Here is a 17,805-nt window from a genome sequence, read left to right as displayed (position 1 = left end):
AAACAACTCGCCTTCCTCCAAGCTGCTTTGCCAGCCCTCACTTCTGCAGAAATCAAAGGATGACCTTCGGGAAGAGTCAATCAGGTCTGTAGACTAGCTAAAGTGGGATGGCGCAAAGCGAACGGCCCATCCAAGGCACAAGTAAGCTGTACACACCCAAGCTCAGGCCCTGCCCTCTTTCAGATGCACACACCGGGCTGCAGCAGCTCCATTTCCTTTCCTGGTGGGAGGCCTTCAGCTGATCTGACCAGACAGCAGGAAGAACCGAAGGATGTCAGCATCCGGGTGTGCCTGTTTGCTCAGGGCTCTAGCTGCCTGTCAGTGGGCCTCTACTCTCACTCACACAGATGCCCCTGATAGCAGATCTAACAGGAAAGCAAGGGCCAGGGAAAGAGCCCTTCAGAGGACACGAACTGCAGAGTTCAGAAAGCCTGAGAACAAATACTACCAAAACACAACAGTAAGCTCTCCTAAGAACAGGATGCCATGATATATACTAAATAAAAATGTATTTTGTAATGTACAACAATATAGCAAAAATGACAAGCTCAGTTGAAAAGATAAGGAACTCCTCCCATCCCCCTTTCAAAGGACAGCCAAAGATAGCAGTCACACCCCCTTTTCCAACAGGTTTTCCACAGCACGAGAAATAGACCAAGAAAAGAGGGGGAAAGAAACAAAATGGAAAATGATGGCAAAGGAAACTTCCGTGGAAACTGAAGGCTGACAGACTCTTGCCAATATGACCAAGACAACGGTGTCAACGGCTTGCCTTCTCTAGCACACTAACTGTGACATCAATCTACCCGAGGAAGTGAGACCTGAATCCAGCCAACAGGGGATTCCAACTGAGACATAAGACTCTTTAGGGTCTAGCTGACAGTCAAGCACGGCAGGTCTGCAGACCCAAGTGCAGGCCTCTGGCCCGCAGCTGGATGCCTCCATGAAAACCTGGAACCAAGAGTCTGAACTGCTCACAAAGATAGCATTAAACCACTCGGGCACAATAGGCCCAAGTGCCAGTTGTGGTGGCCACGCACACCTGTAATGCCAGCACTCAGGGGCTGAGGCAAGACTGTTGTTGAGATCAGCCTGAGTATAGAGTGAGATCCCCTCTTAAAGAATCAGAAAGAGGGCTGGAGAGATGGCCCAGTGGTTAAGAGTACTGACTGCTCTTCCAGAGGACCTGGGTTCAATTCCCAGCAACCACATGGCAGCTAACAACTGTCTGTAACTCCAGTTCCAGGGTACCCAACACCCATGGCAAAACTCCAATGTATATAAGATAAGAATAAATAAATTAAAAAAGAATCAGAAAGATAGTAAGTACTAAGTTTAATCTCAGCACTCTGGCGAGTGGGCGAACTGTTGTGAACTACTTGAGGCCAGCCTAGTCTATATAATAAAACCTGTCTCAAAACAAAACAAACAACAAAAAATAAGCAGAACAATAGTTTTATATTTTGGGAAGTTCATTTTCACCAGTACTTAAGTGTCTTGTACATCCAATTGGTCAGAAATTCTAATTTTGATGAACAGTTGACACGCCCTAACTTGAAACACCTACTTCTTTTGGAAGCAAATAGGCATAAAAGCCAGTCTGACCACATAGAAATACTTCCATGTTGCACCAAGCAAAGTGGAACAGCAGTGCTGGTTTTAACCCATTTGTCTTGTGCCACACAGCGGATGTGTGCTTCTGGCTCCATGGTAGAATGCATTATTTGCTTACAACTATCTGCCATGAGGAAGAGCAGCAGAGTCTGCCTGAAAGTGTCAGGAATCTGTTAAAAGAGTGAAGTCCTCACCTCTAACCCCAGGCAGGGGTCAGGGCAGGCCCTCAACATAACCTGCTGACTGACTGAAAGGACGGTGCTAATGCCGTAAATGGACGGCTTTTGACTCCATACCAGCATGCTTCCCGGCACAGGGTGGAAATGCCCCAGAGGGAGCATGCATCCGAGAACACCCCATCAAACCCATCTTAGCTGCCACAGAATGAAGCTCCTGGGGCTTGGTTTGGTTTCTGCAATTGTCATACACAGCCTCCTGACAAGATAGTACCATACTAGCTACTAACACAGGGAGTAAAAGCAGAGAAGCTGGGTGAGCCAGTACACACCTGAAATCCCAACACTTGCAAGCTGAGGCAGGAGGATGGAGGGTTCAAAGACAGCTTGGGCTGTCCAGAGAGAGAGAGAGAGAGAGAGAGAGAGAGAGAGAGAGAGAGAGAGAGAGAGAGAGAGAGAGAGAGAGAAATTTCTTCAGTGGTATAGCAACTGACAAGATACTTATTCCAGTAAGTGACCCCCCCCCCACTCAAGCTCATGCAAGCAACACTAATTAAACTCAAGGAACAACAAAACCAAAACCAAAAGACAAAACAACACCCCAAAACATGGAAGAAGGGACTTGTTGGGAAGATAGGTCAGTAGGAGGCGGAGAGGGATTTGAAGGCAGCTCTGAGGGGTGAAAAGTATGTCAAGAAATTAAAAAAACAAACACAAACCACCCATACTTCAGCAGGAAGGGTTATTTATTAAGTGTCCCGACAGGTGCCATGTGTCTAACAGAGGGAAGCCACCAACAGCACCTGTGACCTATTAGAACTCCAGAGACAACCAAGTCTCTGTCACTGGTCAATCTAGGCTTTTCTCTGAATGGCTGTCTGATCTGAGGTGCTGGGGGAAGCCATAGTTTCTCAGAAATAGTCAGATGAGAGACTGAAGGAAGGGCAGAAAAACCAGACAGTGGTGACTGACAGGCAAGCACTTCCTGGAACCCAGGAGCAGTCATGGCTGAGGCAGAGAGATGGTGCTTATGTCCGGCCAGCTCACCTATGATGGGTATAAGTACCTCACAGTAACAAGTAGAGAATAGATTTTATTAACCAAGTCTCATTATAACTGAAACAGAAAATTTACATAGAACAAAGTATAACCAAAACCCAGATTACCAGAGGTTGTCTTCTGAATGGAAAACAAAACTTATAGTCCAGGCTAGCCTCAAACTCCCTTTTAAGCAGAGGATAACCTTGAACTAATTTTCCCAGTCTCTCCCAGTCCTGGGAGGATGTACCAACACATCTGGTACACGGGGTGATGGGGATGGGGCCCAGCTCTCATGATGCTAAGCAACTCCACCAACAGCTCCACCCCCAGCCTGCTTCAGTCTTCACACACAGAAGTTAACAACATAACTTCCTGCAAAGACTTAAGAAATGGTGTAGTTAAATGGCCACCTGCTGGGTACGCCTGAGGCCCCAGGCTTGATTCCCAGTAACACACACACACACTTTTAATATATTTCTACCTTATTTACACATTCACATAACAAATATACAAGAGGTAATGAGCTTAATGCAACTATATTTTAATACAAACTACTGTGCTTCAACAGTAAGAGTCTCAATTAGCTATCAACACCAAGCCAGTTTTGATTTAAAAATTTCAAAGATATATGCTAATTATGTGTGTCCTGTATGAATCCAGGTGCTCACAGAGATCAGAAGAGTATGTTAGATCCCTGTGGAGCTGGACTTTTAGGTGGCTCAAGTCTCACCCCTGTGGGTGCTAGGAACCAACTGGATCCTCTGGAATTGCAGTACTCACCCTTCACCACTGAGTGATTTTAAATAAGCATATTGAATAAAAATAGATGCTAGAAAGAAAGCCTATGCCCCCAAGGCTTCCCAGAGCAAATGCAGAGAGTGAGGAAGGACAGACATGCCAGGCAGGGAAGCACAGGTTCCAGCAAGCCCTGAACCAGGGTTAGAACAAAAGGTTGTGGAAATGACATGGGAAGGCAGACCAAATCATGCTGTAGAGCTCTCCAGACAGGAACACGGGCGGCAGTGGACATTCACTAAGCTAGAAGGGAACTCTGCTGGGACCAGCAGGCAATTTCTCTCTTTGAGCACCCTCTGCTCTGAGCATGAAGCGCCAGCCAGTTAATTATATTTAGAAAAACCACAGATAGTCTAGGCTGAGATACAGCAGAAATGAAAGCCCAGGCTACCCATCTGAAGTGGACCTGCTAAAGTTCCAGAAGAGGACCAGCTCTAGCAGACAAGTGATGCTCCAGCCAGATACAATCTGTTCCACACAGTCCATGGTGGGCCTTACGACCACAAAGAAGGCAGGAAATGAAGAATCTCCTAACAGTCAAGGCTTAGGAGGCTGAAAGTGACCACAGGGGCAGGTACCCAGGCTGCAAGAGCAGCAGACCCCCCCCCCTCTGTGTGTGTGTGTGTGTGTGTGTGTGTGTGTGTGAGAGAGAGAGAGAGAGAGAGAGAGAGAGAGAGAGAGAGAGAGAGAGAGAGAAAGTGATAAAGCTGCAGAACAGCAGCAGCTTCAGAGCAGCCCCTAGAAGGAACTTCCCAGCCCTACTGCTAGGACAGCTGTTTAAAACACCAAACTCTTAAAATACCAGCGGGGACCTCTGTCACTGCTGCTGACCCTGAGCCATTAACAAGAACAGGCCACTGTCCGCAATCTCATAATCTCATTAACAATGACTCCTTGGTCCCTAAGGGCTGTAGTTTCAGCACTGAGAATGACAGCCTTGAGAAGGCCACCTGGGGGGGGGGGCAGTCTGGTTCAAGGCCCTGTAGTGGGTGACTAGGAAAGAATGACTTAATACAGGTAAATGAATTTGGTCTTACACTGCAATTAGAAGTAGCATTCTTCTGAATTCAATGCAGCAGGCCACAGGCACTGGAGCTGCCACTTACCTTACACGAATTACATGAATAATTAGGATGATGTGCCTGCCTTAGACTCTCAAGTGTCCCCGACTTTGACCCTAATTTTTACAGTCCTTGACACAAGCATCTTTTAAAAATCACTTGTGTTTTCTGTTAAATGTCATGAATTTCACCTTGGGCAGAAATCAATAGTGAGAAAATGAATCAGACTTACAGTAATTTATGTCAATCAAACATATTGGAACCAGTATCTACTGAAGTGCTGAGAACCACAAAACCGTTCCCGTAAAAGAATGAGCTAAAAAAAAAAAAAAATCGACTTTCACTTCTGTTTTGTTTACCTTCTGCTTTCCATCAGGCCAGTAAGAACTTCACCCCAGCTCCTGGCTGCTTGCCGGGGGACAGTGGGACAGTTGACTAACAAGGACTTGGCAGGCATCTGCAAAAGCAAGGTCCATAACTTTCCTGGCAGGAACCAGGCTGCCCACCATGTTTCCTCCTTTCAAGGTCCCAGGGGACAAGCAACATATGACACCAGCGAAATCCCTGCCTTGAAATGATACTGCTCTCCTTACACAAGGGAAGGATGCTTCCCGTACATTTAGGAGTATGAATGAGCAGAAAACAGCTCATTACAATGAAATGGTTTTGGTTAAGACTTTCCCAAGTACTTGGAAAGCTGTGGGAAGCTAACGAGAACCAAGAGAAAGAAAGGCACATGCACTACCACCACTGGTCAAATGAGTTTGCAGAGTTTCTTCTAGATGCCATACACTTCTACCTGCCATGAGAGGAACCAGGATGAAGGAGGGACAGAGAGGAAGGAATAGCAACGCTCAAAGCACTGGGAGGGATGGATCTGTCAAGTCACAAAAATAAAATCACAAGGGGAGGCAGAGAAGCTGTGTGACTTCCCAAGCGAGGAGGCAAGAGTGAGGCTTACACAGGCCTCGACTCATCCGGACACTGTACCCAGACTTGGAGCAGCATCATTAGACCTCAGCTGCTCAGTCCTGCATGAAGAGGTGGAGGTAAGCTTTCACTTCTAGGTGGAAAATAGGACTGTGGGTCCAGGCATGGTGTGCACACCTGTAATCAATCCCAACATTAGAAGGAGACAGAAGGATGCCAAGTTTATGAGCTACATAGAAGGATCCTGTCTTAAAAACCAAATCAAACCACAAAGTATGTTAAATTCAACATACTTTTTCAACATTTTAGTAAACCAAAGATAAAGAAAACTAGGGATAATAAAATTCAAGAAAATGTGGGCTGGGTATAGCCTTTAATCCCAGCACTCAGAAGGCAAAGGCAGGAGGATTTCTGTGAGCTTGAGGCCAGCCAGCCTGGTCTACACAGAGTGTTCCAGGAGAGCCAGAGCTACATAGTAAGACTCTGTCTTGCAGGTTGGGTGATGGCTTAGTGGTTAAAAGCACTGTTTCTTGTTCTTGCAGAGGAACCAGTTTGGTTCTCAGCACCCACGTGGTGGCTCATAACTGTCTGTAAATTCAGTTACAGGGTGTCTGACTCACTCTTCTGGCTACCAAGGGCATTGCACCAAGTGGCACACAGGCATATATATGAAAACCACTCATATACATATTTTTTTTAAAGGTCAAGAAAAAAACTAGGGGTGTTTTGAGGCAGGGTTTCACTGCAGTCCTGACTGGCCTGAAACTCACTACGTAGATCAGGCTGGCCCAGCGCAGCTGCTGCCTCTGCCCCTGGAGTGCTATAGGAGTAAAGGTGTGTGCTACATGCAGATAAGAAAAGAGAATTTCAAGGCCTACAGTAGTAGGTAGAAAGCTGAAGAAAAGTTACTCCACCCTAAATCCTGGAGGAAGAATGGGCAGAGTGGCTCTGGTTCACGCCACGTCAAATATTATCTCAACGGTATTCCTTAGGAGGCAGAGGCAGGTGGAACCTTTTGAGTTCAAAGCCAGACTGGTATACAAAGCAAGTTACAGAACAGACAAGGCTATACAGAGAAACCCTGTCTTGGAAACACACACACACACACACACACGCATGCACACACCAAATGTATACACAACAATGTTATATGGCATACTATATATACACATAAATAAAATATTTATTTATTTTACAATGGGGACAGGCAGCAAGCCTTTGCTAGCAACATGTAATCACCTGCAGAATTGTCTAGAGCTGGAGGATGCCAGGCCCTTCCTTAAGGGGCTGTTCCACATCTCAATGCCACAATCCAAAGTCCAGAGGAAGTAATACCCACTATCACACTGCTGGACCCCAGCCGGTCACTCCCAGCCCTCTCAACTCCTGTGGCATGAACATCCTCTGAAAATGCACATCACTCTCCAAAGCCTGAGATGACAGTCCTTGGCAAGAGCCAAGAACTCCTAAAACCCAGGGTGGAAAAGGAATTCAGGAATACTAATGCCACACACACTGCCACAGGAGGACTGTGACGTCCTGCAGGTTGTTCTGAGAAAGCAGTGAATTGCAGCCACTTGTGCTTACTGAAGCAGCTGTGCATGAGGGTCATGAACTTGCCACCAATTTCTGTCCCTGCCTTCAGTTTGGGTCAAGTGTTGAAGGGACAGGTGGTTCTGCCAAGGTCCGTGTTCTCAGTGAGGGCATAAACCATCTGTGACCACAAACTCGCTGTGCTGTGCAGAAAGCGAGTCACGAGTATGTAGTGTAGGAAGGGAGGTGTCAAGGCTGGTTAGTGAAATCTAAAGTAATGAATTTGAAAGTGGCTGTGCAGAAGACCAGTGACAAGTCGCCTGTCCCTATGGTAGGAAACTAACTAAATGCCATGCTTCAGGTGCTCAATGAAACTCCACACACAGGGCCAGGGGGAGCAGGGACTGCCCTTCCCCACAGCATCACTCTGGGCCCCTGCCATGTGACAGTGAGCTTTGGCCCAGTCTGTAACAGCACACACAGCTGCTAGGTTTTTTGCCTCTCCTTTCTAGACAGGGGACATACTCAGCGGAGCTGTTACTCATGGGCACGGCTCAGTTAAGGAACATGTGGGGGTCTAATGATGTCAGAAAGAGTCAATGGGAGGGTGTGGACTGGGATACATAGTATGACAGGCAGCAAAGAGAATGTACCACTGATCAAACTGGCACTACCATCCCTGGCTGCCACAGAAGGCTCAGGGGTTATGGCAGCAATGAGCACTTCCAGCTCTGTCACCTGGGGGCACAGCGGGGCATGAGAGAAGTTCCTCAGACCAGGCCTTTGCTCAGTGCTGCTGCTGCAGAACTGTCCCCTCCAACGGGCACGATCCTGAAGACCACATTCCACACAAGCAGATTCTGGGCTCCCTCCAGTTCCCCGCCCAACAGGAATGAGTGGATCCACATGGGACAAGATTTCCACAGGAAGGCCTGGGCATGCTGCTTAAGAGACCAACAGGGAACACAGCACTGGTGGCACTAAGAAACAATCTGCTGAGCTCTGCTTGCTGCCCCAGCTGACAGAAGGCCCAGCTCACAGTGAATGCACCTGGCAACTGAGGCCCCAGGCATCTTCTGGCCTTGAGATTTTACCCTCCTTCCCAAATCCAAGGTGGAGGTGGTAATGACTCCCTTAAACTCTTAAAAAGGTACTGGCTATGATGCTGGGATTCATCCCATAACTCAGAGAGGAAGGGTGACACCAATTAATGCTTATAATTGCTGCCTCCTCCCCCTAACACTGGGATTAAAGGGTATTTCACCATGATGGCTGGCAAGGGACTTTTTGAGTTCAGATACTGGGATTACAGGTGAGGAAGAGTATGAGTTCCAGGACAGCCTGGGCTACATGGTAAGACCATGTCAATTGCATTACATATACAAATGCATTACTAATCACTAAATACACATACAGATGCAAACACACCCCTCTGGCCATGCTGCGGCTTCACAGATGGGGTGGGGAGGAAGGGTGAAAGGAGCCTGCATTATTTCATAGCTTGATTGAATCTGCAATGACCTCACTGAGATTTCCAGAAAAAATCTGAGTGGCAGAATCACACTAAAACACCTCTAGTGAGGAGCTGCTGTGACGGAGTCAAGGTCTCAATCACTTTTCTACAGGAAAGATGAAGTACAATGCAAGAAAATATTTTCTTTTTTTGGAAGGGGGATGGGGGCTCGAGACAAGACTTCTCTGATTAACCCTGGCTGCTGGCCTGGAACCCAGAGATCCACCTGCCTCTGCCTCCTGAGTGTTGGACTCAAAGTGTGCATCACCATTTAAACAGGGGTAAGAGGTTGCAGAGGGACTTTGGTGTATAAAACACTGTACCCAAGATTATCAGCTGGTCAAAGAAAAATTCTTAACACTTAAAAAGTCTGGATAAAGAAAGGAGCAACTTCACTTCCCCAGGAAGTGTCAGGAGGCAAAATGCTCAGAGATCCACTCTTCAGGTCACATACACACCCCGCCTTCCTCCCTGGCCTGTACTTGAAGCCATTTCTAAAGAAAAAGCACAGGCTACACCCAGGCACTACTCAAATGTTTGGCGATCCCTCAGAGGAGCCAGGCCCTAAGCTGCTCACCATAACTCCTACCTTTCCTTCCCAGCATTCATCTCTGCATCTTGCCCAGGGTCTCTCCTGCAACCTCCGACACAGGATCCTGGTTAACACACTGCCCAGCCATTGCTGTCAGATGTAGTGTGAATGACGCAGGAGCCCACCTAATGCACTTGAATGCAAATGACGCTCAGAATGCTGAGAGGAGAAAGGCCTATTCTGGCTGCAGTATGACAGACAGTCAGAAGGGTTCTTAGAACCCTGATACTCTGTCTCCAGAAACAGAGGTATCCCATCTCAAATGCACCACACCTGCAGTCAGCTGCAAGATGAAACTGTATGCAATTATATCCAGATGACTCTCCTTAAATTAGCTGCAAGCCCAAGGCCTCAGACCCCTTAGTCTGTCAGAGAAAAAGTGCCCCACTGAAGCCCCCTTTCCCTGGGGGACATGTTTCATCCTTGGCATCAGCATTTCAGTAATTAAAGGAATTTCTTTCTTTTGAAAGGAAAAGGGATGGTGTGTAGTTAACACCTGAAAGCTACCTGTAGCGACAAGTCTACAGGGGACTCTAGGTCAGGCAGCAGGGGCACAAATCAAGACTTAAAACTGAAGGAAGCAAGACAACCCCGAATTCCAGTAGCGCTTGATGACAGCTAAGGAGAAGGGAGTGAGATGCTGAGTGGGGTGAACTGTTCTGGAGCACTGCTCAGCAGGACAGCAGAGAGCAGGAGCCCCCGCCCCCTCCCAATCAGGGCCGAGCTGCTCTTTCTGGAATTAAACTTTCTCATAACTGGTGCAAAGTTAAACTGCAATACTAGAGGAAAATACCACTCAGTGCCAGGGGAGGCAGGGGACTGCCATAAAGGAAAGGATGTGGCGTTGGCCTGGAGGGCCTGAAGCTGAGGCCTCTATCCATGAGGCTTCAGGCACCTGTGTTAAGCCAGGTAAGGCCTCTGATGGGGGTGGGGGGGGGGTAGGCATTTGCACCAGCTGAGATTGACTAAAAGCCAGATGAGAAGGGCACCAGCCAGGAGTGAGGGCCAGAGGTTGGGTATTCATTTTCTTTTGATGTGGATGTTGAAACAGGGTCTTGCTCTGTACCCAGAGCTGCCCTCATTCAAACTTGTAACAACTCTCCTGCCTCAGCCTCCTCAATGCAAGATTAAGGTATAAGCAATCAGCTCAATTCTGGGGCATCAGTTTCAGAACGCTGAAGAGAGGTACCAACCGGCAGTGCAAACACATGAAAGAGTGATGATCTTAGTACGGCCAAAGACAGAAACACCACAGGTTTCCACCGAGTTTCAGACTCCTCAGGCCACCCTAATGCAGGACAAATAAGGAGCCGTGCCCGTTACAAAATACTGCCCAAGTAAAAGGGTCAAAGCCACACTTAAAAAAAAATGTGCTAGACCCAGGCAGTGGTGGCATATGCCTTTAATCCCAGCACTCAGGAGCCCTAGAACTCTGAGTTTAAGGCCAGCAAGATCTACAAACTGACTTATAGGACAGCCAAAGCTATAAGAAACCCTGTCTTGAAGACCAAAACCAAAAAAAAAAAAAAAAAAAAAAAAAGAATTATGAAATGTTTGCACAGGTTAAAGGCTGGACACGTAAGTGATTTCTAGGACTAACATACTTTTTTTTAGAGAAACTTGCCATGAGCTGGAGAAGACCCAGGCTCACAGGGAGGGATCAGCCAACAGTAGAGTGTGTTGTTCAGAACACAACATACACAGCTAAAGCCAACCCCTCAGAGATCACAACTATTAGGTGGGGAAAAGTCCAAGACCCTTCTGTCACATAGTGCCAGGCATACTTAGGAGCAATATGTGCTCCCAGGAAAACAGTCCCCTCTGGCCTCAATGGCCCCTCCTTGCTGCAGCACTCCCAGGCAGGCCTGTCAGGAGCAGTCCATCAAACCTTCCCTTCTGGTGTTCCCATCCTTTGACAGGTGAAGTGACAGATGCCAAGCCAGGAAACACATGCCTGTGTGAACCAGCATTTTACCAGCTAGTTTAGAGCAGGTCCCCAAAGACACCTTGGCCGGTTGGGGGTCACCAGCAGAAGCTCAGACCCAGGCAATGTCTGGTGAAGAAGTTGGGCCATTTGTGGGTACAGGAAGAGGGCGATGAACACTGAAGTGACAAATCAAATTGTCACAGGCTGCCTGCCAGGCTTCCTGCAAGTAGGGCTCAGTGGAACCATCAGGAAGTGGGGCGCTGCTTCCCAGAGACTTATCCAGTCACAGCCTTGGCTGCTCTCAAGCGCTGGTGGGTAGGGAGTGCCTGTCCTATGTAGTGTCATGGCCTCTCATGAGGGGCTTTGTCTGAAAACTCAAGAAACAGTGGAGAGGGCAGTGACACTGCCTCTAAAAGTTGCTATCTTGTGCAATGTGATCCCCAGGGAGGAGAATGACACCAAGTTCATGCATGTCTGTGATGAGTCACCTGAGCTCCACAGCCCTCATGACAGCACTACTCGTGAGAACCTAGCAAAGCACTTAAATCTGCACTAGGCTACCAAAACAAACCATATATTTCAGAAACAGGTGTCTCTGTAGACCAGAGGCAACCCAAGATGCCCACACCTGGGAATCCAGAAAGTATGGAGGCCATGCAGATACCCTAGGCGCAGCCTGCCACTGTTCTCCACTCCTAGAAACTCCAGCCTGATGGCATAGTCTTTGGGGCTCAAACCTACTTCCTGCACCCCAAATGTAGCCTGTACTCTTTAATCCCTTAGCATCAAACTGATTTTAAGGAATAAAGAAGGGGAGATGAAGGGAGAGAGAGAGGGAGGGGAGGAGGAAGGAAGGAAGGAAGGAAGGAAGGAAGGAAGGAAGGAAGGAAGGAAGGAGGCCTCTAGTGGCTTAGGAGTCTGGGAAGGGGTCTGCAGATACAATCCTACAGGCAGAACTCCAATGATGCTGACTCATAAGAACCATTGCCAAGTGAAATCCTATGGCAGTAACAGAACCCCTCAAGTACACGGCAGCGGTTACAGCTGCGTGCAGGGTGTGTACTGTAACCTCCACTCCCTGCACTGTTTCTGCAGGAAAACACAGCCAGAATGCCAACCAATGTCTGAGCTCCTGGGGCATGACACATCTGTGGATGAGAACTGTCTGGACTTGCATGCATGGTTACCATTCTGACCCTATGCCAGCTGAAAAAAATCCATCTAAATATTGTTTTGTGAACTGATCCAAGTAAGATTTAAGGTGCTGTGCAGCAAGTAATAGACAAAGAGCCCCACAGGTCAGGTATCCCATGACACTAAGACCTGGCACAGCTTTCACCAAAGCCTCTCTCAGCACAAGGCTATTTAAAATCTGTTTCTGAAGGTTGCTATCATCCCCTGTTCGGTGTTTCCTCATCTCTGTGGCAATAAGCTCTGCTTGCTTCTGCCATCTCCTTCAATGGGCACTACCAGGGTACAGAGAATCCCCAAATACAGAGGCAGACAGAAGCCATGACAGACCAGAGTGACAAAAAAGCATCTTATGGCTAGCCTGCAGCCCGTGAGGCACTACTAGATACACTCAAGGAGAAGTCACAGAGCTGAGTTACCATGTCCATGGCTAACATCACATTCTTGTCTTCTTACAGGGAAGCAGCCCTAACATCCTCATGTCTGCAAATGCTAGTGGTCACAGCAGTGGCCACAGGAAGGGGACAACAGCAGAAAAAGGGGGACTTTAGGTAGGGCACCAGGGCTTAGGCACAACCCAGCCCGGCTTCTATGTGGGCCCAGTGACAACACTGTCCTCAAAAGTTCAGTTCTCATCTCTTCCACCTCTGCTTCAGCCTGAATCCTAAGAAGGGCTCTTCCAGGCGTCAAAGCTCTGAGGATTCAGAGGCTTGGTCTTGTTGGCAGGGCACATCAGCAGAGCGGATAATGTCTGCTCCCTTTGTACTCAGCTACTCTAAAGAAAGGAGACCTGAGGCTCTAGGGCAGCAGCACATTAGAGGCTGCCCGCCGGCAGGGGAAGAGCACCTGCTCTGTGCCCACTGATCAAGCTGCTCTCCTCTGTATCAGGTATTCACAGGAGGAGTTCTGCTCATCCCAAAGGCAGAAGACAGTAAGGGCCTTTGTTTCTAAGGCAATCACATAGAAATCCCCTTGTGTCAAATGCACTGCAGCTCAAGCACCCTGAAAAACCTCCTACATTGGAGTGCCTCACTGGTTAGACAGCTCACCCCCTCCCACGCCCCAACAGAGTAAGGCTTTCCAGCTTGTTATAGGCCTTCCCTCTCCTCCATTCACTTCACACCACTCATTTCGTAAGCCCTGGGGAAAGAAGTCCAGAACTGCCAATCACCGACTGGTCTTCAGGACTGGACAAGGACAATCTTCAAGAAAGGAGACTTCGAATGCAGATAAACACCTCGCCTGTCCAGAGCTTTTTTGCTGGGCACTTTTTGGCAAGATCAAAATCTCAGGAAATACCAAAACAAATGAAAATGCAGAGATAACATAGGCAAAATGCTGAGAACACACGCCTCCCTTCTCGCTAGCTCTTCATGTTTAGAAGGAAGGTGCCCGGCTACAAAACTCATATGCTAAGGGAGCTGCTTCCTGCAGGCTGACAGCCTGACTCAGTCCCTCCACTTCCTCTCAGCTCAGCGCAGCTCCCACCACTGCCATCTCTCCCTGGGCCAGCGCCCTAGAACACAAAGCTGGAGTGGCAGCGCCTGTGTGTGCTAGGGGTGTGCAAAAGAGGAACATCAACATGGCCTAGATGGGCCCTCTGAGCTGAAGTGTAGGCACATGCAAAGTTCTGTGAGAGTCACCGACAAGTGTATAAAGAAAGGGTTTCTAAGCTTGGTAGGGGCTAAACTAATAATATGCATGTACATGAGAAAAGAAAAAAACACAGAGCACAGTAATCCTAGGCCTCCCTGTTGGCCCAGCACCCAGGAACTTTCTATGTGCTAGCCCTGAGAGACACAAACCACAGACAGACTTGTCAGTAAGTAACCAACCATCATTCACATCACAGTCACACTGATGCTGTAGGAGGAGCCAGGCACCCAACACAGATCTGGGAAAGAGCAGTCAAGAGGGGGTGCAGGGAGAGATGCCTCAGGTGCACCTGGGAGGAAGAACGAGAATTCTCTCCAGGGAAGGCAGACAGCACATGCAAAGTTTCACAGTGACAGAATCAGTTTAGGACAGGACAGAGCCTTCGAAGTTGCACCCAATATGGGGAAGGCAGAGCATGTTGTGTCCAGTGCTCTGAATTCAAGTCCTCCAGTATTTAAGGGTAAATATATATGAGACAGAGATGGGCAGTGGCTGGGGCAACATCGGGGAGTTAAAGAACAAACAGGGACACACTCAGGATCAAGGCCCAGGATAAACCAGAGAGGTAGAGATTTAAAAAAAAAAAAAAAGAGAGAGAGAGAGAAAGAAAGCTATGGGAACCAAAGACAATGTTCAAGAAGTTCTGAGGCGCTCTCTCAGTGCCACCCACATCCATGAGGAGTGCAATGCCCAACCCCACAGTGACAATGGTCAAAAACACAACAGAGCAGAGCATAATGGCTTTTAATCTAAGCACTTGGAGGCACAGCAGGGGCATCTCTGTGAGTTTGAGGCCAGCCTGATCTACAGAGCGAGTTTTAGGACAGCCAGAGCTTTTCTTTGATATTTTTTTTTTTAATAAAAACAAAACAAAAAGAAAAATGAGAGAGGGTTATTAGAACTGAGAGATAGTGAGAGAGAGAGAGAGAGAGAGAGAGAGAGAGAGAGAGAGAGAGAGAGAGAGAGTGAGGAAGCAGACAGAGGTCAACCACACTAAATGGTGCTCAATCAGGATGTGAAGCATCACGGGTGAGAAAAGCGGAAGATGGCTAGCACAGAGGACCTCTGTGTCAGACATTATGTCAGTGGCTTGGGAACATGAAGCTCAGCTTCCCTGTGCCTGAGAGTAACTGGAAGGTGAACAATGGGTACAGTGCTAATTTACTGCAAAATCTACCTGCAGCTACAGGACTCAGGAAGGTGAGGCAGGAAGGCCTGTGTTTAAGGCCAACCTGGGCTACAAGTCCAGATGTGGAAGGAAATATGAAACAAAGTTCCCAGGACACTGACACAGCCCAGGAGCGGTGCAGCAGTCTTGAGAGGGAGACAAGACAGACCCTGAGCCAGGTAAAGTGGAGGAACAAAGAACGATGGGAAGGGCACACTTAAAATCCAAGCAGAACAAGCAAGGCCAGACTAAACTCCCAGCCCAGACCAACAACTCAGAAGAGCCCCAAACCATGACTGTGGGCAAGCGTACACACCCGCACCTCTCCAACCCCAAGGGGTTTCCCTCTCCTTTCAGAGAGTAATCAAGGAACTGGGCTGCAAGGCAGAGCTTGTACTGTGCAAGCCCCATGGCTCTCCTGAAGGCGTTTGTCTAGTGCCAGTGTTGGCCCACGGACAGCTGTGTCTCCGCAAACAGGTCCACAGGCGTGGGACTATGAACAGTTTCTCTGCTCTACCACATGTGCTAAGATAACTACTCAGACATACACGTAAAGGCACAGTAAAACCAGACGGGGACAGCTATGACCCAAGTCACTCCACCTTGAAGACAAAGCAGCACTGCTTGTTCTAGGTCGTCGTCCACCAGTAGGGAAAACCCTCTCTGAGGTCTTCAAGCCATTAGTAATCAGCCATTTGCTTCTGTTCTGAGAATGCATCTTTGTGTGTAACCCAGACTGGCCTCAAACTCACAATCCTCCTGCCTCAGCCTCCCAAGTGCTGGGGCTACAGCTGTGTGCTCTCATGCCCAGTGCATGAGAACTTGTACTGGCCGAGGATATGGCTCAGTGGTAAAGCCTGGCATGCAGAAGCTCTGGGATTCATTCTTGGCACTGCATGCTTGTGCACACACACACACAGACACACACAGACACACACACACAGTGTGTGTCTGCGGCTTCTCATACACATAAGCTTCATAACCAGAATTAAAAGGAAAGAAGGGCTGGGACTACACCTCAGTGGTAGGACACTAGCCTCGCATGAGAGGCCAGGGGTTCAATTCCTAGCACCACCAACACCCCCAAAGTAAACAGTCGAGACTTTCAGAAGGATAGTGTCTGTAGATAATTAGCTTTGACTGTTTCTATGTGGTCAGGAGTTTGATGACTGTAAATAGAAAACTGGCAGTAAGCACTAAGCTATCCACAGCTACTTGAGATAATTTTTGTTTTTAAATTTACTTAACCACAAGTCTCACAAGCTGTAATCCTATATGAAGGGTTAAATGCCTAAACGTCTGTGACTCAGCCATTCCAAGTGAGATAACTCTATCTAAATTACAAAAGTAGGGGATTGGGGAGAATGTCCAGTATATAAAGGCACTTTGTCACCTAGCCTGACACCCTGAACTTGATTCCTAGGCTCCACATGGCAGAAAGAGAACCAACTCCTGCAAGTTGTTCTCTGATCTTCACATACATACGACAGAGACACACAGAAGACATGGACACACACAGACACACGGATACAGACACACATACCCAAATACAGAAGCAGAAAGAGGGCTAGGGATAGAGCTCAGGGGTAGAATGCTTGCCTAGCATGTGTGAAGCTTGAGGTCCAACCTAGAGCACTGTAATAATAGGAACAACAACAAAATAGATGGTCATAATTGATTTATTTTTATTTGTTTATTTATTTTTTGAGGCAGGGTTTGTCTGTGTATCACTGGCTGTCCAGGAACTTGCTCTGTAGACCTGGCTAGCCTCGAACTCAGAGATCCACCTGCCCTGGAATGATCTTAAATCTTCTTACAAGGTACTATACTTGAAAGTCACTCAAAGAAAAACCATGTGGATAACAAGAACTACTAGTAAACAGACCATATGATAGGAGAAGCCACCAACACCATTAAAAATATCCCTTAAAACCCACAAACACCTGAGACCTCTACTCTCAGTGCCTGCTGCAGACTAAGGGCCGACAACACTCGCACCTTCAGTGTACTCTTAGGAAAAAGATAGTCAGTGTCTGAAGTCTGTTTACTTCTTTTGCAATAGGAACTTGCGTACCCCAGGCTAGCACTCACTGTAGTGCTGAAGCTCCTCCTGCCTCTACTTCCCCAGCACTGGGATTCTACGCATGTGCCGCCACACTTGCTTCATGCAGAGATGGGGAACAAACCCAGGGCTTTATGCACACTAGATTAGCTAATCCTCAGGCCCTGATTCTTCCTGGGAGTCTTTTATTTTCTGTGCAGGAGAGGCTACTTTATCACAACGGACACTGGTGCCCTGTCTAGTAATGTGCCGTCTTAAAATGCTGGCACCTCTATTATGTCACCCCAACAGAGGGGACAGATAAGAAGGCAGGGAAAATGTGTGTGAACACATAAGGAGAGACAGGAGTTGTTCTCCACTTGGATTCCTAGCTCTCATGGGAGCAGAGTTCCTTTCACTGTGACCTGGGACTCTGTCACCTGGACTACAAGCTCCTAAGGGCAGGGAGCTTCCTGCCCAGCACTGCCTATCACAGAGCATGGGGGCCCAGCGGCTGGGGCACCTGACAATGAGCTAAGCTGGCAGTCGGGGCTTAGAGCTAGAAGA

The 17,805-nt window shown here is 47.9% G+C and overlaps 1 protein-coding gene across 1 annotated transcript in view; it reads right to left on the bottom strand.

Annotated features, from left to right (window-relative positions):
• The window catches only part of Ptpn1 (protein tyrosine phosphatase non-receptor type 1), a 48,264-nt gene that overhangs the window by 18,052 nt on the left and 12,407 nt on the right, over window positions 1–17,805 (bottom strand). The window lies entirely within an intron of this gene.

Source organism: Alexandromys fortis, unplaced genomic scaffold (genome assembly GCF_014885135.2).
Source record: "Alexandromys fortis isolate MF-2015 unplaced genomic scaffold, M_Fortis_MF-2015_v1.1 scaffold_141, whole genome shotgun sequence".
NCBI lineage: Eukaryota > Metazoa > Chordata > Mammalia > Rodentia > Cricetidae > Alexandromys > Alexandromys fortis.
Note: the sequence above shows the minus strand (reverse complement) of the source record. Positions and strands in the feature narration are given on the sequence as shown.